Genomic DNA, 22,343 nt, shown 5'->3' on the forward strand with positions numbered 1-22,343 from the left:
GCCTGATGGGCAGAACATAAAGAGGATGCTCAATACAGCCATGGATCAGTTACACACTGGCCTCAGGTTTCAAGCTCATGTTTCATGCTTGAAACCTCCCTCGGTTGTGCGGTGCTTCCAGATGGGTGCCTGCAGGCAGGGCTGGGCAGCGCTCTGCGTCCTGCATCTGGCTTGGCCCCAGGTGGGCAGTGCAGCAGGGATGCGTGGTGGTGCCGCCCAGCCTGGACATGGCAGTGCCACTCTGCAGAGTCCCTTGCCTGTCCCAGGCCCCTCATCACCGTGCCGTGCATGGCCGGAAGCTCACCGTGCCTCTAATTGGGCCGGGCTGCTGGTGCCAGAGCTGCCACCAACAATTAGGCTCCGTGAGACATGTGGGCATCCAGGTGTGTGCAAATGTGGGGAGGGAATGACTGCTCTGTGAGCAGGCGTGGTGCAGCTGTTCCCTTTGTGCCACTTATTAGGAAATGTTCTCCCACTTCATTCCACGTGCTGCCTGAGCGAGAGTGGGCTTTGTGGAGCCGTCTGCCTCCTTGTCCAATGCGCTTTTAAGTAACTGACACACATTTTAAAAAGAAACCAGCAGAGGCTGCATTAGATGAAATGTATAATGTGACAGCACTTCACCAAGTATGGCTTTGGAAACAGAGCTTTCCATCTGCTGAGATTCCCAAAGAAAGTTCCCAAAGAAAGCGGGAAGGGGACGGCTGGCAGTGGGCAGTAAATCAGCCGCATGTTTACCTTGTGATGCTGGGGGGGACAGCAAGCATATATCAGGGTCGTGTGAAGAAGTGGCTCATCAGAGAGCAAAAGTAAACAGCAGAAGGAGCTCAGAGAGGGATGAGCAAAACGGCACTGCTTTGGGTCCTGGATAATCCAATGGGAGATCCTCCCGGGATGCTTGGAGCCTGTGCTGGGGTCCTCAGAGTGCTGCTTTACCTGACCCTGGTCGTCTTGGCACCATGAATCAAAGGGGAGCATCTTGAAGGAGGCTTTAATCAAAAGCTAGGAGTTGCAGGCATCATGTCACAGTTCCTCATTAGATCACCATTATAATGCTCTGTAATTGGAAAGACGTTAATATTGACAGTGTTGTGAAGAATGTCCTGCTTCTCCTTGCATGTGTGGATTTGATAGAGTTGAATAATGGAGCAGATACGATGGATTAGAAAAATTCCCCAGCTAAGGTCCCTAATTAGAGAGTTTTACCTGCACAATTAAGGTGGAGCTCTTGAGGAAGAACTATACAGCTGACTCTTTGGCACCGAGTATCGGGTATGGTGCCAGCAGCTGCAGCATCCGGCCCGAAGCATTCCTGCTTGGAAAGCTGTCTTCCTGATGATGGTGCAGTATAAAGGCTGAGGAAGCTGAGAAGTTGGTGCCACTGCCCTGGTGAGTCCTGTTCTGCATAGATGCTCAGCTCTGCTGCCCCACCTGTGGTTGGTCTCATGAATCAGAAGCACTGTCAAACAACCCACACTGCGCTTGCGGCACAGTCCTCTGCTCTGGATGTAAAGGAGAAGCCCAGCAGTGTGTCCAGGCTGTGGAGTGGAGTACTGGGGGACACAGCAGGGATGGGGTGGGGGCATGGTGGGGTGGGGATGGGGCTCTGCAGATAAGCCATGTGCGGACATACTATGGATGTGAATTATGAAGTAAATACTAATTTGGATGGCTGCATCCCAGGATAAATCATAGAAGATGTAGTATAACCTTCTTAAAAAAAAAAAAAAAAGGAAATGTGGGCCACGGAGGAGATGGGCAGAAACGAAGCTGTGGGTGACCCTGCAGCGCCCGCTCAGTGACACCACCACGGCAGAGATTTGAGAGGCCACATCTCTGGGTCCACCCTGTGGTGCTGGGACAATCACCCATAAATTAGGAAACGAAAATTCTGTTGGGCTCTGGAGTCTGTAACTCTCCAACCCCGGTGCGCTGCACTCTGGGGAGAAGTCCCTGTGAGGCTGCGGAGGGACGGAGCCGTGCCTGGGCTGTGTGCCCCTGCCTCCCCTTCATCTGTTCTCGTGATGAATTGTGAGGAAAAGCTGCCCACGACTGTCTGTTTTGGCTTAGATCAGCTTTTCTTCCCATTATATTTTAAGTCTTTAAGGGTCTTCAGTAGGAGCCTGTAAAAGTCAGATCATTCATTCCTGTCGACGCTGTGTATTTCATGGCCATCCCAGCCGTGATTCATGCGGCGCTGCCTGGACGCGCCTCCTTTGTGCGCCGCAGAACAATGCCTTTGTGTGCCGCCCAGCCGGGATGCGAAGGGTTAACCAGAAAGATCTCATAATAGCTGAAAACTATGGATTGAGCAAAATCTCTCTGTCAGCTCTCCGTGATTTTGCTGAGAGCACTTGGACATGCTGGCATTGGATTTACAAATTGAAAATCATTAATAATTCTAACCAGGCTGTGATAAATCTGAGATCAGTCTCGATGAACCTGGACACCATTTCATAAATCAAAAAGATTACTTAGGAATTTTTTAAAATCTGACGTCAAAATGTCATGGTTACTAATGGTTTTTGTAGATCTCTTACAGTGATATATCATTTATCTACGCTACATCTAAAATGTGACACCGGGGCAGAAATGTGATGTCTTTAATATCATGAATACATTTTATCCCATAATAAAGGTATTAACAACTTCTTGCTGTGACTTGTACTTGAAGTTCTGTGTCTGATTTAGTGCTATTGTTATCATATTAGCTGTTTTCCCCCCAGATACCTGCGGGCAAACTGTTGCTCCTCCTGCGTGGTGCCAGGCTGCAGGCTGGGCAGCGCGGGGGTCCTGGTGTGCAGCTGGCACAGCTGCCCCTGTCTGGGCACCACGGCGCCCAGGGCAATGCTGCAGGCTGCAGGCTGCCCCTCGGGCAGGGCTCACCTTACCCTGGCACTGAGTGCTGGCAGCTGACATACATCGCCAAGTGGGTCAGTAAAAGTCTCATACAGGGGAAAGCCTCATTTGAGCAATTCTTTGGTTGTGCAATGGAGTACAGATGCTATTGGCACAGATGGGATTGAGTGCCCAACCTCAGCTGTGGAGCTCAGCTCTGTGCTCTGCGATCGTACGCACTGTGTGGCTCGCAGTGTGCTAGCTCTGTTCTGTGCAGACACAAGGCCTGAGCAGAAGGAGGGATGCAGGTGAGACGTAGCATCTCCAGGTCATGGAGCTGCACGCCTTCAGGAGCAGAAAAGCCTTCCTTGTGCCAGCAGCCCCTCTTGTTGCACTCACGCTGCAGGTGCAGGCACTCGGAGGATGTGTGTCCTGGTGAGGACACGGTCAGGCAGTGGCACGGCTGGCTTTGCCCAGCTCCATGTGCGTGCAGAGGTGTGGAGGATCCCTGTGCTCCCACTGTGCTCCTCTTCTGGTGCTTTGCGGCACGGCAAAATGCACAGCCCACAGATACAGCAGTGCAGGAGAACACAAAGGATTTTACATTATAAATGACTTTTGGAGACTTTGCTATAAAACGTTACATTGCTTTGGTGCATTCTTGTTAAGAATGAACGGTTCAGATGTTAAAATATAGAGAGTCCATATATAAGAGCCCAGCTCCTTCCCAGAGTCAGAAGAGCACGTCCCGCATGCTAACACGGCCCCCATGCTGTGGGTACAGCCAAGGAGCTATCAGAGCCTAACAGGTAGCTGAGGAATTTAAAGCAAAGCTTTATGGGGAGAGATTACATTCAGAGGTGAACAAATGGTAGTACCACAGCTATGCAAAGCAAGTGACAAAATGTAAAAATCCTCCTCGCATTTTGAAGGAAAATATATCTTTCTTTCTGCGTGGTTCCCATGAAAAATAGGCTTTTTTATTTCCTTTTTTCATGCTAGGAAATTAATATTTGCCTTTAAAAAAGATTTGGTAGAGGTTTGTGTGAAGGTCATTAGCAATATCACTAGGGAATAAAGAAGGGAGTGATTGAAATCTGCATGGCTTTGTTACTCATCTGTGGTTTTGCTTTACGCGTAACATTTTTATTAAGAAAATAATACTTTGGGCTGGTAATTGTGTTGCCAGCTGGGCCAGGGAGGGAAGAAGGAGAAAGCAGAGCTCTGAAACTTACTCTTTATGTCCCTGCCAGGTACAATTCCAGGCAGGTATGTATGGTAAATCTCCTTGAGCTGTCCCCACAGTCACCCCTGGCACCACAGACGCTCCCAGTGGGGAGCAGCGTGTGGGGCTGCAGCTGCACGGTGCCCATCGCACAGCACTGCATGGCCGGGCTGTGCTGCTCAGCACCGTGGTGCCCGCTGGGGACACAGAGCCCCCAGGTGCTCCGGGAAGCAGCAGACACATCCACGCCGCTGCTGCCCGCAGGCAGGGGGGTCCCCTGCTTCTGTCACGGCTTCTGCTGCTTAACCTGAAGCCCTTCTGGGTGGGAGACAAGCTGCAAAACTGGGGTGAGCCTGCAAGCGTTCTCAAAATTAGCAGAGCTCAGGCTGGATACAATCTGAAGTTGGCTTGTAAAATCTTTTGGAAGGATCATTAAGGGTATTTCATTATCTCCATATTGCCAAGGTCAGGCTGTCCGTATTTCCTCTTTAGTACTGCGATGGGAATATGCCGCGACTGTGGTATAATAGACCAGAAAATGTCCACACTGGGAATGATGGTAAATCAATAAAAACTCATCAATATAACTCCCACTTTCCCAAGGTGCTGCGAACAGCCTCAAGTTTGTAATTTACTTATGTATCTTCACCTTTTTCCCAACATTTTTTACACCAACTTCTGAACTTTTTGTCTGTGTAAAATCTTTATGAGAGACAATATATATAAGGGATAAAATGCTTTATTGAAAAGCTTATTGATTTTCCTCAGCCAAGCTGCTTGTGCAGCAGCTCCCTGTTTCACTCCCAGCAGGGAGATGTAAATCCGAGGGCCGGCAGGCAGCGCAGCAAGAGGGAGAGCCAACAGTGAGCGGTGAGAGGAGAGGAGAGCAGCCGGGGCGCCTGCAGCCCGTTCACCCACAGCACAGCACTGCTGAGCCCTGTTGTAAGCAGCCAAGAGATGCCAGGAGAGCATTGGCCTCACCGCAGCACCCTTCCTCCTCCCAGAGCAGCACTGCCCCGGCGCATCCCCTGCCCTGCACACACCTTGGAGAGCACAGTGGCTCCTCAGCTTTCCGGAAGCCTCGGTAAAACCGCGGGCACATGGAAGCTGAGAGGTGGCTGCTCTTTCTCCGCAGCATTTTGCACACATTCTTCTTCCATTTTTCAACGTTTCATTCTTCTACTTACCCCTCTTTCCTCTGTCTTCTTTACTCTCTACACTGGAATAAAAACCAAAACAACCTAAACTCGTTAATGGATTATCCTACCTAAACCCATATGTAGAGGTTGGCAAAGGGCTGTGCCCACCACATGGCAGCACAGCGGGTTCTCTCCCTGATGCTGACACAGCCCCACAGCGAGAGCATGAAGCCATGTGGTCTGGTCTGGCTTTGGGGATGCTGAACCCTTTATTACATAGCAGCCACAGAAATAAAACCAATCCCATTTCATCGAATGCCCAAAGGCACAATCGGATCTCACAGATGATGCAAGTAGTGCACACTCTGACTGCTGGCACTGCACCACACAGACCTTGGCACTGCTGTGGGCAGCCCTGCCTGCACACCGCACAGAGACCCTCGCCCCTCACACAGCACTGGAGACTTGGGCCCTAATAAATATTCCACAGAAGACAAATGGCGTATTTTCTCTGCGACTTGACCTTTTCCCCAAGATGTTAGAAAGCTTTATTTATTTATTTATTTTGCCACATACTGTATGCTTACCTCCATGGTCAGTGACCTACAGGGCTCTATTAACGGTCATCGGTGTTTTTTTCCCTGGTGCCTGAGTTCCTGAGTTTATCCACAGCTAAGCTAGAGCACTGAGGAGAGCCTTGGCAGGGGCAGCAGACATAGCATCACTGAGCACATAAAGGCCAAGGAGCAGATGGACAAACCTGGTGGCTACGCTTGATCAGCCAGTGCAAATCTGGAGCCAGACTGTGTTTGGTGGGAAGGACCCCACAAACACCCCGAGAGCAGCAGCAGCCTCTGCCCCACACAGCGCCGGGACAGGAAGAGCAGCAGACTCCCAGCTTTGGGGCTGCTCACTGTGCGCAGGCACTCGTCTTGGGGATAAGTGCCTTCTCTCATTCCATCCTCTATTTTCTCATTTTTGACTTTTATGGTTTTTCATTTACAAGTCTAATCAGAGAGAGGCAGCAGGATGGAATAGTGCAATCATTCAACATAGATTAACAATAGAGTCAATAGCCTACAAGTGTTTGCAGCAGCCCCCAGCGCCAGCTTCTTTGCTGCTGAGCTCAGGGAGGCTGCAGAAGAAGGGAGCTGCAAACACACAGCTACTGCTGGAAGGGCTCAGCTGAGCACCGCGCATCCCTCTGGAGCTCAACTGCAGAAGGACTCAGCCCCACAACAGCCAGGCTGCAAAGGATGCAGCAGCTCCCTTCATCTCCTCCAGAGCTACTTCAAACACTGCAGTCAAGTTTCTAAGACTTCGGGGCAGCACCTGCTGAGATGGAAGGCTGGAAGATTCCTGAAATCCTGGGCCTGCTGACCTCATTTTCCGTGTTATTTTTTAACTGCTGTTACCTAAGAAGATGCAGGCTGCAGCATCTGAATACACAGACATGCCGGCTCCGTGATGCAACTCCGTGTGCCTGGTCCATAATTTACCAGCTCTAACCCTCCTGTGAAATGACATCTATATAAATATTGTTAATAGCACTAACATAATGTTAAGTCAGGTTTTACTGGACTCCCTCATACACCCTTTGGATTTATTAGCTATAGGATTTGAAGTAAATTTTTATTAGTCCAAGTTCAGCCTGGCTACCATGGGCTTGGCACCTGGGATTTCTTCCCTCCATCTTTCTCATCCACCTGAATGTGGGCCCCTCTTTCCAGCCCTGTGCTTCTTTCCTCAAACCAAAATGTCCTTAGATAAATCTTAGGGAATGAAATATTTATTAATTTTCCTAACCAGTGTTGATCTCATAAATTACCAAGACTTTTTCATGAAACGGTTATTAACATCCATGGCTGTATGTTAATGGCTTATTGACCAAATATGGAATAATTAGACCCTAGGAGCACTGACCACTGTGATCTATGAGAAGCAAGTTTGGCCCTTATTACACCAATGACCTATTTAATATCCACTGATGAATTTAAGGTGGAATCACTGGCAGGATTTGTTTCAAGGAGCTGCCCTCCAATTAGTGAGCAGAAAGATTCTTGTGTGAAATCTATTGATTAAAAAAAAAAAAAAAAAATCACCAAAATTATTTATTTATTTATTTATGTGAGTTGATGATTAATTGGCTAAACATGCCTCAGGCTGAGATGCAACAAGAAAACCCCCATGCCAGACGCTGCCTGGGTTAGCACACCAACAAGTCAGTCAGACTTGAGGCCCACCGTCTCTCCAGCTTTGAAGGATTTGGGTCCCAATTCATACTACAAGATCTATGCTGTCTAACAAACGATACATTTCCACGTGCTGCAGCTTCAGGAACAACTGCTAGATCTGCTGCAACGACTGAGCTGTGTTGGTTTAAGCTCCCAAGTTGCCATTTGGACTGGGAGAGTTAACATTCAGCACACTGCTCAAGGAGACCCTTTCCTCTGTCATCTTACTGTATTTAAAATCAAATTAAAGATAAAATAAAAGGAATCAAAGCAGAACGAGAAAGGAAGGCGTAGAGCTTGTTTGAAGTGCTCGCACCACTCCTCGCTGTAGCACAGCTCTGAACGCAGCTGAAGAATTAAGCTGATGTTTCTGTGAATAAAACCCATCCCTCAGCTCCTCCAGCAAAGTGATTTGCATGCTGATCTCTTGACCCAGAAATGCTCCTATGGAAGTGCCCCTGCTTGGAACCATAACACGCACATTTCCATCAGCAGAGAGAAGTTCCATGAATTCCTCCACATTCCAGATCCAAGAACCGCCATCTCAGTGGCATTTCTGCTTCTAAGGGCCCCAGCTGCAGGAGCCCAGCACTCCTTTCCCGCTGCATTGCTCAGTTAAGCTCTACGACACATCCTGGCTGCTCACAGAGCTCCCCTGCTTCCCTTTCACAGCCTAGAATGCCACAAATGAGGAGAGACTGCTTGGCAGCTCGTCGTGCAGATCCTGCAACTGAACTGATGAAGGAAAGGAAACAATTTATTGCCCCGGGTAAATGCTACAATTCCCAATATCAGGCAGCTACTGCTCTTTTTATCCCTCTCACTATAACTTTCAGGTCCTGTGCAGTGGTTAATGGCCACTTTGACCTCTCTCTCCCTGCCACATTCAGCGTCTCTGTAAGAAAGGGCCAAACCCAGAAGGGAATGCACTGCCTGCTGCAGACAGGAGCACTGCCAGATCCTGCAGCTCACTCACACCTTGTGGGAGGTCCAGAAGGCACCAAGGGATCACAGCCCCACTGCGCTCAACCAACAACCCCCCCCCAAGACACCCTGCCAGCCCAGAGCAGAGCCCTGCTGGGTGGTGCACACAGGTTGGGTGCAGGCTCAGACCATGACACCCACTGACCAGGTACACAGAGCACTGCAGTGGGATCCCAGAGCTCAGCTGGATCCAGTAATAAGCACAGAGAGCAGGAGGAGCAGACTGCGAGGGGCAGCTCACAGCAGCCGTTGTACCCCTGCAATTCACTGTGCCAGGAGAGATCACCTGGGGAGAGATAGCAGAGATAATGGAGGGCGAAAGAAGGAAGCTTCCTAAGTGAGCTGAGGATGAGCTCCATGGGCTAATGAAGGGACAGATGACACAGGCAGAAAAAAGTACTGAAGAGATTAAAAGGAAAAATTAATACATGGGAAATGAAAGTGAGCAGATTAAAAAATAGAAAGCTACACAGCACCCCCTTTGCTCACATTATTCCCTAATTACAGATAAGAACCTAGGAGCTGCAGTCAGACATACTGTTTTTATCATTTTTATACCCCTTCTCTGCTTATTTTGCCCTCTCTCAAGGAGGCTGCTAGGAAACACCACCAGAAACAGACAACATACCCAGAACTCAACCATACCTGACAGAGCTCTCCTAATACAGAGCCAAGGATGCCAATAACACAGCCCAAAATCCAAGCTGCACCTTGGCCAGGCTGAGGGGCTTTAACAGCTGCCTCAGCCCTCTGCAGGAGCTGCCTGCAGGTGGGGGCATTCACCACAGACACCTGTGCAGCAATGGGGTGACACTGTGAGAGGGAAGATGTGGCCTGGAGGCAGTCAGAACAATGAAGGAATGTACAGGGCTGCCTGTGTGCTGGGGGAAAATGGTGAAGGACACCAGGATGGGCACAGTGCAGGACATTGCTGCTCATGTAGCTGAGTGCCTAGGTGCATTCACACCTCCCCTTAGGTGTGTTCACACCATGAGCACCTTGCATGCTCCAGTTTCTCATTGCTCTTCCTGCACCCTGCTACAAGCAAGCTCCCTGTTAAGGAAGCACTGCACACTTCTCCAGGGCCAACATGACGGAGAGATGTCACTGCTGCCCTGCGCCAGCCCCGCAGGGCTGTGCCTCCCTGCTCCCCAGCTCTGCTCCCCTGGGGCTGAGGTCCCTCCTGGTGCCATGCATGCAGTGCTGCAGGGAGGCTGCACACCTCCCAGTGCCGAGGAAAGCTGAGACGTTAGAAAAGCAATCTGGCTTGTGAGGCATGGACACCCTGATGTCCAGCCCCGCAGCTCTGCATGTCTGAGCGCACAGAGGCTCATCACTCAGCACCTAAGCTGGAATGAAATGCGGAGAAAAGAGAAAGAGTTTCCTTTCTGCCACCTACGTAGTTCAAGACAAAGGTGCTGCAGCCCCCCGTTCTCTCACCAAATCCACCTCAGCAGTGAAATGGATCACACGGCGGTGCCGAGGGCTCCTTCAGCCCCAGTATCTGTGCAGCAGCACAGTGCAGCTTCGGAGCTCCTCTTCCACCCACACGATGCTCTCTCTTCTCGTGACAGGGTATAGCGAAGAATAGGTGCAGATTTTAACCTCTATAACACACCAAATCACATATATTTTTTTTCCATCATGCTGGGAAAACTTCCCCAAGGAACCATGCTAAATTTGGGCTTTAAAAGCACCAGTTCAGCTATTATGAGTTTTCTGTGCTTGTTCTATTCAGGGAATGTTTGGCTTGAACACAGTATGTAGAAGAAATAAGATCAGCTCAACTGTTTTAAGGCTGATTGACACCTTGGGTTTTTTCTCTTGTAATCTGAAGCGAAAGGAAAAATATAAAGGGAACCAGACACTCATTTAAAAGAAATTATTTCCTTGCCTACAGTCCCTGATCAGGGCTGCCTGTGCAGGGAGAGCGAGATCTCATAACAAGCCTTTCGTGGGTTCTTTTTCACATCATTTTTGTTCAGGTTTTGGTGGCAGATGAACTGTATTTCATCAGAGTTTAGAGGAAATTCAAAGTGAAGTTAAGGAAGTTGCTGTAAATGAGAAAAAAATTCCCAACAAACCCTTTCATTCTAGCTTAACATATCAGCCAAATCAGGAAACAGCTGTAGCAGAAATATTGTTTTTAATAATCAGAGAGAGAAACGGCAGCGCAGCTTTTGTTGGAACAGTGACCCCCAATGGCGAGAGAGAAGCGGGCGCCTGGAGGAGAAGTGCTGGCTGATGGAGAGCAGAGCTGGGAGCTGGGAGCTGGGAGCTGGGCGATGGATGTTGGATGCTGGGTGCTGGGCACAGAGGCACTGGCCTGACCAGAGCTACCTGTGTACAGCCAAAATGAAGTCCCTCCTGGTTCAGAGAGAGAGGTGAGACCTCAAAATAAAGTGAACACTGCCACACAGGGCATACGGCAGCAGGGTCAGAGAGAAGTGCCATATGTGGGCACAAGGCGCACAGTGCATGCTTGGGCACTGCAGGACATGGCAGGGGCACCTGAAGGCTGCAGCATCCTTGGGATGTGGGGACGTTGCCTGCAGCCGGGGGTCAGGCTGGCGGCTGCTACCCTGAGGCTGTTCAGCGACCCGCTGTTGGGCACAGGGTGACCCCACTGCTCCCCTGACACCGCATGCAGCCTGAACACCGAGCAGCAGAACATGTCCTGACACACTGCCCCAGCACTCTGCCTTTCAAGGAAGGCAATGGCAGAAGACAAAGGCAGAGAGAGGGAAGCTTGCTGCTCATGGGAAGGACTGAGGGGAGTCACCGTGCAGTGGCTGCAGAGAAGAGCCTCCATCTGCCTGCTGAATGTCTCCGTCTTTACAGTTACAGAACTTGAAGTGCCTGATGAGGTAGGTGCAAGATACTCCTTTTCTTTCTGGTCAGTACTCATAGCCTTGTGGTTGAGTGGTTTGCTTATCCTGACAGAATGTCATCCGGTTTGGCTTTGATTTTGCAAATAATCCACCTCCAGCCATGAATGCTCTCACTCCAAGATAGCCTTAACTTCCGCACTGCCACGGGGCATGGGATGATTTCCTGACGGTTAAGGGGAGATGAAAGGATTTGTGCCCTTGTCCTTTTCCCTCATTCTGAGAAGTAAACAATAAAGTTTAAGCATTCCTGTAGAAAATTTGTAAAAATGTGAGAAGACAGTAGAGGCCAAATAATTATCCGTAATCAATACGGTTAAAGTCAATGGACTCCACATGTCCTCTTCTAATAGACTTTATTCAGGGCTGTACCTTGACAGTTTATATAGAAATATGAACTCTGTAAGGAATGGCTATTTGCCTATGTAATCTTGTTAAAGTCATAAATTCGGTTGGTCTGAAGTCTGCATCGCTGAAGCCAGCTGGAACTCAATGTTTTGATAGCTAAAAAATGGTTCATTGAAGAAAATTCTGAAGTAATGGGACTAATGAGTCGCCAAGAGAACTGTTTACATGGGCCTAAGTGAAATTATCATAAGAAAAGGTGAAGGAAAATTTTGACCCACATCTTAAATTCTTGCTTAGTCAAGTTATGCAGACAAATAGTCTATATAATGGGATATGTTTATAAAACAGAGCTGATTAGTGATGTCGGTGTCTTATACAGCCTACATCCAGCATTAAATCAAATTAATTTATAGGTGATTTTGTTGATGAGCACACGCCGATGCTCCCATGGTGTGAATTTCAATAACTTGCTTTCCACTTTGGAATCCATAATTCTATTATTTGAGACACTTCATTGTTATAGATAACACATTTTAAGTGATATTATTTATGCTGTTTCATCTTGTCACTTAGGTTCTTGCTCAAGTTCATTAATGTATTGTGCTCCTCTCTGTACAAGAGGGTGCAGCAAGAGCAATTGATTTTAAGTCCACATAATGAGTGATGATATCACACATGTTTACTGCTTTGACACTGCTGACTAGATGCTAATGCTGCGGAGATAAACATGATGTCATTTTATGCAATTAAACACTTAATATAGAGCAGGTAATGATTTGGTAAGCTTGGCACGTGCAAGAAGCGACTTTTAAACTTATTAACTGGAGTGGGACGAGGCCACAAGTGATGGACACACCCCAGGTGGGGTCACCAAAGCCATCTTTTCCAGAGGGGTCATTCTGCTGAGACCGGATGGAGGTATCTGAAATGCGTCAGAGGAGCTCGTGAGGAGGAGATGGAAGATTGGAACCAGCCCAGTGTGTTCCCTGTGTGCTGCTGTGCTTCCTGCTCCACCGTTGTGCTGGAAAGCTGGACAACAGGTCCATTGAGAGGGGAATGGGCTGGGGGCTCGGGGGGCTCCGTCCTTTCCAAACAACTGTGCTGGGTCGTGTTTGGATTTCATTTCTTCCCAAAGTCTCTGGGACACGGCTGGGTTAATATTGCAGTTTATCAACAATCAGCACTCCAGAAATAGGCTCTCTTTGGGTGATATTTAATAAGGTTGGAAATGAAAATATGACTGTGCTGATGTAGGAGACGGGAATGAGAATGTTAATGAGGGTTTGTGTTTAATAAAAGGTTAATAAATTTTAATTAAATTAAATCAATAAAGTCCAATATTTGCTTAGCATATCAAAGGTCTGTTTGGGGTGGCAGTGTGTGAAATGCTCACTCACACTGCGCTAACACACGTGCTGCCTCCTGCCCCAGGCAAAGCAGGAATGGGAAAACCAATCGACGCCTCTGTCATACCGAGGGACAGGGCAAGGTGTTTGCTGTGGCATGCGCTGCAGATAATCAGCCCTCAGTGTGAAAATGCGTTTTTGTGGGAGCAGGCTGGGGTTTGGTCCTGGAAACTCATGGCATTTCCCTCAGGAAGTGCAGTGCTCTGGGCGGTGCAGCACAACTTGGTGTTGCATGGCATCATCACCAGCGCTTGCAGACCTGCAAGAAATGGAAAAGCTGAGGACATCTTTCACTATGTGGGTAAAGCCACGGGTTCATTTGCATCATCTGCTCCAGGAGTTATCCCTCTTGTTGTCTTTGCTCCCAGTTCCCCACCCGCAGCTGCTGATGCTGGTGTGAATGAGACCTGCAGCCGCTGCCCATCAGAGCAAGGAATTAGCTGTGGTGAGGCCTCAGCTGCTGCCTTTGGCCCTCCCAGGTGCCGTGGGGGCTCAGCACCCATGGGAGCAGTGGGGCTCCTGCATCCCGGTCAGGGCTCAGCCCCTCAGCTCTGGCAGAGTTTGGCCTTCAGCTCCTGCTGGCATCTGTCCTCCACATGGCGAGGGAGAGCGACAGGCAGGAGGCGATTAAGAAACGTTATTAGGAGGCTTCACGGGCAATAAATGTATTTCTTCTAAAAGAACTGGAGGAATATTTGGATTATTACATTTATTAGAGTGCTCAGCAAATGTGTTACACCCATATGACAAATAAATGTGATGGTTTCAGATTTCATTAGGCAGCCCCGGGCAGCTGTGCTTTGTCCCAGCCACAAATGAGCAGGGTCTCTGTCATGATTCCTTAATGGTCATTTTTGCATCAGTGGTAATGAATGCGCCGAGGGAAGCCGCCGTCCCTCAGCCCTGCCCTGCGGCGGAGCTGCAGTGTGGGGCGCAGCTCTGGGTTGCGGTGGGACGGCGGCGAGGGGAACGGCCCTGTGCTGCTCGTGGCCCTGCTGGGCTGAGGGGGAGCTGCGCTGGGTGGGGAGGGGCGGCCGCCTCCTTTGTTTTGAAAAAAAAATGAACCAGTGTCAACACCGACCTGAGTGGGGGATGCGCATACTGAAATTAAAAGTAATTAAAAACGTTCTGCCAGGAAAATGCGCGACGGATTCGATGTAAGAAAATGAACTAATAAAATACTTTATGGATTAACTCATATCAGACTGTTTTGCAAATTTATTTTTCATTATGATACATCCATATCAGATAATGTCTGGATTTATTATGCTGCCTTCAGGCAGGCTGCGGCTGAGCCCTCCGCAGCCCCACTCGGGTCCCGGTGACTGGTGAGCAAGGTTTCTGTCATCATTTCTTAGTGGTCACTTCACCCTGGTAATAATGAACGAGTCAAGCAGGGCTGTTATTTTCTTTAATCTCTTTCCTCATATTAAAAAAAATACAGCCAGCCACATCATTATTGCAGCGGGCCCAGAGGACTATTTCCAGGTCATTACTCCAGTTCGTCTGAGCGTCTCAAGGTCCTAAAGGGTTTGGGGTTATATGCAATAAGGCGTTCGTCGACAACATTTCCCCTGAGCCCTAGGTGTTAATGAGAAAGGTTTTCCATGTGGCTGTTAACAGTGCATGGTTTAAAAAGTCACAAAGAAAATGGGATTTCCTCCTCCAGCTTTCTGTCTCATCGTGGATCCTTTTGTTTGCATACCGCAGGAGGATATTTACCTCTATTTGTCCACATTCACACAGATATTTTTCTAGGGGGGAACCTCACTGTGTTTGGGATAGATTTCTTCGAGCCGCATTTGAACATTTCTGATTTATTCACTTTTATTTGTCCACATGTCATTCTGGCAGGGTATTTTTTTCCAGTGAAGACAGAGGAGTTGTCTAATTGCAAAATCAGAGGAAGGCCAATGCCACCAGATATTCCATTTCTGCCCATGACAGAGCCCCGATGCCATAGTGCTCACCTGTGGGTCACAGGTGGGCACCTCCATACTGCGTCTCCTGGGCGGCCCTGGGCTCCAGCCCTGCAAGCTCGGGCTGTCCAGTCTCACTTTTCGCACTGTTTGTCTGCTCAGCATCCTCGGCTGTTTACCAAACCAGAGCCCAGTGCACCTGTGAAGTGCTTTTAGAGCTGCAATAAATTTTAAAATGTATAAAAATGACAGAATATTAACAAAAGCATTGATTTTCCTATTTATTTTTATGCATTTTATTAACTAAAACACTTTAAAGTGTAACTGCTGTGTATTAAATTTAGTTGCAATGTTGAATATGGATCTCAAACAATAAAACAAATTGACTTTACCATGCTCTTTCCAAAGCAGGAGTGCAGGAGCAGCATTTGCAGCTGTGCTGGCCAGGTCGGCACGTGGCTCTCGGCGCAGGGCTTTGCTGTGTGTGCAACTTCTGCAGTGCTGTGGCTGATAGTGGGGCTGGAGCAAAGCCACGCTGCTCCACCAGCGGTTTGCTAACTCGCTCCCAACAATTGCTCTGCCACACTCCAGACACGAGGCCTGAGATGGTTTTGCCTCCTTCCCAGCAGTGACATTTTACAAGTTCTTTGAAAATCCACCATAATTTAGTGAAAGTGCACTGCTTGGAAGCTCTGCCAAACTTGAAATTTGTGATAAAACTGATTCCAACTGTGGAGAGATTTTGGAGGATGGAGGCATGCTCACAGCCCCCAGATCTCACAGCCAATTTATCAGTAATTTTTAAATCCCTTGGAACAGAGAAGCAATCCCACCAGGAATGCAGTCCAGGAGCTTACGGCTGGGTGTGCGCAATGCTACAGAAATGTGAAGCATTCTAGGAGAAGAAAAGCATTACTCAGAGCTCCTGAATGCGTATCAATTTTGCACTTAACCTGCTCTTCTTAATGCCATACAACTGCATAAATCTAGTTATTAGCAAAACTTGGAGGTAAGATGAGTGCAGAGGCACAAAAATATCCTGGCTCCCCAATGGGGATAATATTAGCACGTCACTGTGTGGTGATATTGTGCAGAAGAGCTTAATTTGGGTTCATGGAGCGCCTGCGTTCCACTGCTGAGCACCAGGAAAAGCCAACGAGGGGATTCATAGCTCTGCCCCCTGCACCAGGCTTACATGGCATGCTCACATGCTGCCTGCTGGCTGCAGGAGGGTCCTGGCCAGCTGTGTGCTGCTGGTGATGGAACGAGGCTCCTTTTGTACTGCTGCTTCTGCAAAACAAGGTGATGTGGGTGTGTAGGTGTGACCGCGTTGCGGTGCTCACACAGACAGCAAGGATGGGACGAAGGCAGCTTTAACTCCACTGATTCAGAACTGCAAAGCGCTCCTGAGCAGCGGTGTGCAGCCCTTCGAAGGCAATGCCAGCACTGCAGGCAGCTGCTGGGCGGAAGGGGAGCAGAAGGCTGTGTTGGGCCCGGGCTGCCACGCATCAGCTCTGGCATTGCCTCTGCAGCAGTGCAGCCAGCAGAGCAGCGATGGAGCAGCACTGCACATGTGCACGCACGACACAGAGAAATTTGTCTTAGGCCTTAATGAGCCCACGGTAGCTCACCTCCCACCCACACCTGTTCTGTTAAATCTGTGCTACAGTACAAACCTAATTAATGGCAGATCTTAGAGGCAAGCTGCACGCATGGGCATAAAGCAGAGCAGCGCAAGCTGGAGCACAAAATCTATATATGGATCTGGCCCCTCCTGCCGCGGCGCGCAGCGCTGGCGGGGGTGGGGAGCAGCCCTGCGCAGGGCGGGCACGGCCCAGGTGGGCTCGTTATGTGCATGGCCTTTTCAGGAAGATTTAGAAGGACTCCGCAATCTGCAAATTCTAAAGAGCTGACGGAGACAGTTATTAAGGGCTGGTGGGTGATGGCTGCTCACCGTGTTATTAAAGTGCTAAAAGATTATGTCTGTGATAGCCGTGTGCTTACAGTGTCCTTCATGACCACTTCCACAGGGACAGAGACAAGGAGAAAAGCGCAGGATCGATAAAAGGATATTACCACCGGGCCAATCCCAATAATAAGAGAGGTGATATATACACACCATTTAAATTGTCCAACACATTTAATGTTCATTAACACTAATTTTCACAGTGCTGGTGTTTAACATATTATAGCAATGAAATTAATAAAAAATACCCCACAGGAAATATAATTTAACTGTTTATGTGCTCACCTTCTGATTGCCAGTTTCCTGCCGAGCTCTGCTCCCGCGTCGCTGTAGGCAGAAGCGGCAGCACACTGCGGTGCAGGGAGCATCCTGCAGCCGTGGCCCCAAGCATGGCACAGCCTGGCAGCAGCAGCCAGGGGCTCCCTGGATTCTCCCCTCCTTCTCCCATACTTTTCTCTTCTTCCTGTGCAGATCTCCCCTCTAGAAACCTGTTTTGGAACTCAATCTTTTTTTTTTTCTCATTAAGAACTTCCTCGGGATCAGATGAATGAGAGTTCATCTGATGAACATTCATTCATCTCTCTGAAAAATCTCAGCCTGAATTTGTTTTGGTGTAAGGGCATTTTTCACTTAACAGGAAAAAATAAACACGGAATAGTTTTGTTATTATGCAGTAATTACTGGGGAATTACGTATTTATTTATCTCTTACGAAGCACATGGAAATTGTATTTGGCCGCAGTGTATAAATCGTGGCATAATTGCTGTAAAATTTATAGTTTTTATACTTCCAACAAGTTAGCTTTTAAATCACACAACCCCCATGTAAATACTTTAAAATTATTCAGTAATTACTTATTTACATTGTAATTAAAATAAGTAATTAGCATACATTTACAGAGGATTTACATACTTATTTGTGGAAGTAGTTCCTTGGCAGATGCAAAGGAAATCTTTTGCAGATCACGACAAAGATACACGTGCACTGAGGGATGTGTGAGGACCCCTGCCTGCCTGTGCCCACCGCCCACAGCTGCCCACTGTGCCGTGGGGACCACGGAGGGGCTCTGGATGCAGTGCCGGCAGCGCTGTTGGCCCATGCTGTGCCAGGGGCTGGTGGCACCTCCTGCTCCAAAGCAGCAGCTGTGATCTTAGCAAGCGTGCTGGTGGCGAGGAGAGCTGTCCTCGAGCCAAAAGCAGCCCTTCAGCAGCCCACGTAGCCACCTCAAGGCTTGGCACGCAGGATCAGCAAACATCTGCTGGCGATCTTCAGGGCCGTGTGGCCATTGCGTATATATTTTGGCTAAACAAGACAAATCTGGCTGGTGACTGCGTCTAACGAGGAAAAATGCTTGAAGGTCTGTGCCCTTTCCTGAAAGGATAACATAAATGGTGATTGGTTCAAGACACAGCCCTGGCATTGACCCAGCAGGACGGCCCCACTACGCCTGCTGTGCCCTCACTCCTGAGCACAGCTCTTCCAGAGCAAGAGCTCTTCCATACGGATTCACACTGGTTGGGGGACTCCCACTGGAAAAATATGACAGCCCCCAAGGAGACTCTTCCTTCAGATGGGGCACTGGGAGCGTAGAGATGCTCAAATGAGCTCTGTGTTGGCTCTGGGAGTGGTGGAGCAGTGGGCTGTCCAGAGCCAGGAACATCTCTGGTGGTCAGCGAGGGGCAGAGGCACTGGCAAAGGTGTTCCTTCTATGAACAGTCTCCAGGAGGAACTTCTCACTGGGGCCCAATCTGGGAGCTGCTCTCCAGTCCTGCACGTGAGTGCACGTTTCCACACCCCCAGCCTCCTCCTGGGTCGTGTTCTTTGTCTGGCTCTGATTTCCAGCCTGGCTGTGACTCTGGCATGTTTCTGCCACCACTTTTAGCTTTCATAAGAAGGGGCATTTCTGTACCTGGTTGGTGCCAGTGGGAAGAGCTGGGAATGTTGCAGGAACCCAGCACATCACCTGAAAGGAGAGCATTCTTCAGGAAATCTAGAGGAGCAGACCAACAGGCACTAACGAGCAGGGTCTTGTTGCTGGGATTGCTTTGGTTGCGTTTACCCAGCTCAGAAACGCATCTCCAGCAGACAAAGCAAGGTGTGCACAAAGGGACGCGCAGCAGTCTCTGTTGTGAAATTGCACTCCCTCCCCAGAGCCCTTCCAGTGGGCCGTTATCACATGTGCTCTATTATTGGATTTCTCCAAAGTCTCCCTTTATCCTTGTTAATGCTGCGAGTGTTGTAGCAAGGAGTGATACGATCTAACATTGGATAAAATCACAATTTGTCCTTTTTCTTGGTGTAAATGTAACGGGGCTTAACTGTACAAACAAATAAGCCTAAATAGAAACATTTGTGATGATAAATGGGCAAGGAGAGTGCTCTCCGCAAGGTGAGAGATGACAGTGCCTGTGAACAGAATGGAGAATTCCGCTGCCTCAGGGTCAGTCCCAGGCAGCCTCAAGGTCAGCGCCGCTCTCTGTGCTGCTCGCAGTGTGGTGCGGGTGTCCGCGCCTCGTGCTACTGGCCGGGCTCTGCGAGGAAGCTGAGGGCTGAGCTGCACCAGGAGGAATGGCAAGTCTGCTCAGCAGCTCTTAAATGTATGGCTAATGTGTCAGCCAGTTGCTGGTGTTATCGGACGGGCATATGGTGTAAAACGTTTTCCTCTCTTTAACTTCTCTTTGCCGACTGCCTACTGTGGGACTTGGCTCCACAACTGGATGGAGCTCCCCAAGCGGGTTCTCTCCATGAGCGAAGGGAAGCAGCAGGGCAGGACGCCAGGGCACCTCTCTGGCACACGGCCTCCGGCACGCTGACCCTGCAGTCCCCTCATGGTGCCGAGCGGCGTGTAATGAGGCCCTGCGCGGATATTGATATGACAGAACAAAAGGCCAAGGTGCAGTAAGGACAGCAATCCGCAGGTCTCAGTCCATTTGTTTTTCACACCAAATCCATCACGTTAATGGGTCACCTTTCTGTGGCAGCTCATGATTACCTGCTTACCCGGGGAGAGCGGCAGGTAGGTGGCTGGCCGGGGGCGAGGGGGGGCAGAGCCAGGCTCCGCCACTGCCCAGGGGATTTATGGCAGGTCAGTGCCATGCGTTTCCCTGATAGATCAAGTGGATTGGAGTTTATTTGGGTCATAACGACCAGTGTTGTTTGCCGCGACAAAGGACGGATCTGGAGAGGCCATGAGCTGCCAGGGGAGTTGGCACTGGGCAGCACGGATGTGCTCCTCCAGCCCCACGGCCCTACAGCCCCTTCAAAGTCTCCTCTGCCCTCACTCACGGTGCTTCTGGCACAGGAAGAGGTCTGCCTCTGATGGCACACCTGTGTCCACAGCATCCTCCGCGCTGGGACCCGCAGCCCTCGGCCTGAAGGAGGTGGGCAGCTCTGTGATGGACTCCCACGGCCGCTGCGGCAGCTGCACTGAGCAGAGAGGAAAAATGTGCCTTCTGTGGTGCCCTCCTTGTGCATGTTCCTATTTAATATTCATGCACCAAAATGAGACAAGTGCTTAATGAGGTCAGCCGCGAGTTTTATTTGAACTCCACCAGCAAAGGACTCCTCGAAATTGCTTTGCAGTGGATGTGCTAAAAAGTGCAATACTCACCCGCTGATAGCGCCTGCGGGGACCGTGCTGCACCATGCAGCAAGGAGTGGGAGCCACTCCCCATTGCCCTGCAAAGGCAGAGCTCGAAATTCGTGCTTATCAAAACTGTTCTTCCATGTGTTTCTGTAGAGGTGTAAGAGGTTCGTTACGATCACGGAGAGTGAACAGGTTGCACTGCTGTCCCGTGGGTTGCCTGCCTCTCTCTTAGGGTTAATATTATCAGGGAATGCAGAGACAAAAGCTAAACAATGCTAATTATTTCAATGCATAGAAAAATCCAGCCTCGGCAGACAGAGTAAATCTCATAACATCTCAAGGCATGGAAGCCATCTGTGATAAGGACGGTTGCCTTTCAAAGATAAGGAAACAAAATTGAAACATATTATACATAAATGGCTTCAGGCAATGAATCATTCCGCAGTGTCCTCGCTGCTGGAGTGTGGCCATCATAAGGAAAACAGTAATAATAATAGTAACAATAATTAATACTCTGGGTCCCCTTTGCTGCTCCTGGCTGGAGGGCCCTCGGTTGGATCCCAGACACTGGGCCAGGAACAGTAAACATACATTTATGGTAATTTTATTTGAACTCTTGAGAATACGTCCCACACCACTATGATTTGATGGCTTATTAAACCCTGCAGGGTACCTTCTCAGGATGGGAGTGCTAGGAGCAGTTGGAGGGAGAGAGAGAGCCATCAGCAGGGACCGGCATCATTTCCCTCCTAATTAAAAGTCAAAATGTCATCTAGGTTTTTGTATTGTAATTGCAATGGTCATTGCAAAGACACCATGAAATCTGGCTGCATTAGCACTTCTTTGGGGGGAGGTCTGGTGAATGAAGATGTATTGAAGGCTGCACTCTGGCATCCTTCTCGTTCGAGTCCGGGCTTTAAGTGCAGTAAATGAGCCCCCTGCCAAGAGCTCACCTCACCTCCGTGCCCCCCCCAAGTATATCAAGGGACTTGAATGAAAAAAAAATCATACATTCCAACCCTAAATGATACCAGTAAGTTTGTGCAAGCTTATGTAAATCACACAAAAAGTGACAAGTTTTCCTATTAAAAGATAATTGTAATCAGGGTGCTGGACGTGCGGTGCACTGATGATTGGAGATAGACGGGCAGCGTGAAAAGATGGATCGTTTTAATTTGCACCAATTAAATTGAAGTTCATGGGATCATCTTCTTCAATCTTCATGAATACTTTATTTTCTGGCTGCTATGGAGCTATTAAAAAGAATGATTGAGCCAAGAGCTAGGCATAGTATATTTTATGAAATATCACCTTTAAAGAATTTGAGTGCGCCATTTTCATAATGAGTTTTCTAGTACCTAATACCCTTCTATATTACTACATTTTTAAAGTGGATTGATCTGGAAAGTGCAGAAAGTGCAGGTAATGATACATTTTGCTAGGATAAGGTGGCTGATAATGTATCATGTTACTGCTCTGAGAATAATAGATTGTCTTGTGTTTGAGATGAGGCATTCTTATTTTGGTGCTCACCTTCTGCAGACGAGGGGGATCCTCTGTGTCTCTCAAAAAAAATGTTTAATTGCTTGCACAATTTCCTTCTTGTTTTTTTTCTTTGTCTTTTCTGTATAGTTTGTGACCTCGGAAAAAGATTTCGGGAGGTTTGAGGTACGCGTTTGTTGTGATGGATGTTGTTGGAACAGAACAGCATGTAGGAGACAACACACTATGGGAGATAAAGAAATACACAATCCTATATTATTTACCAGTGCCTCACATTCTCTTCCCAAGAGAAATGAGTGATGATAGC

The sequence above is a fragment of the Tetrao urogallus genome (assembly GCF_951394365.1).
Source record: "Tetrao urogallus genome assembly, chromosome: 19".
NCBI lineage: Eukaryota > Metazoa > Chordata > Aves > Galliformes > Phasianidae > Tetrao > Tetrao urogallus.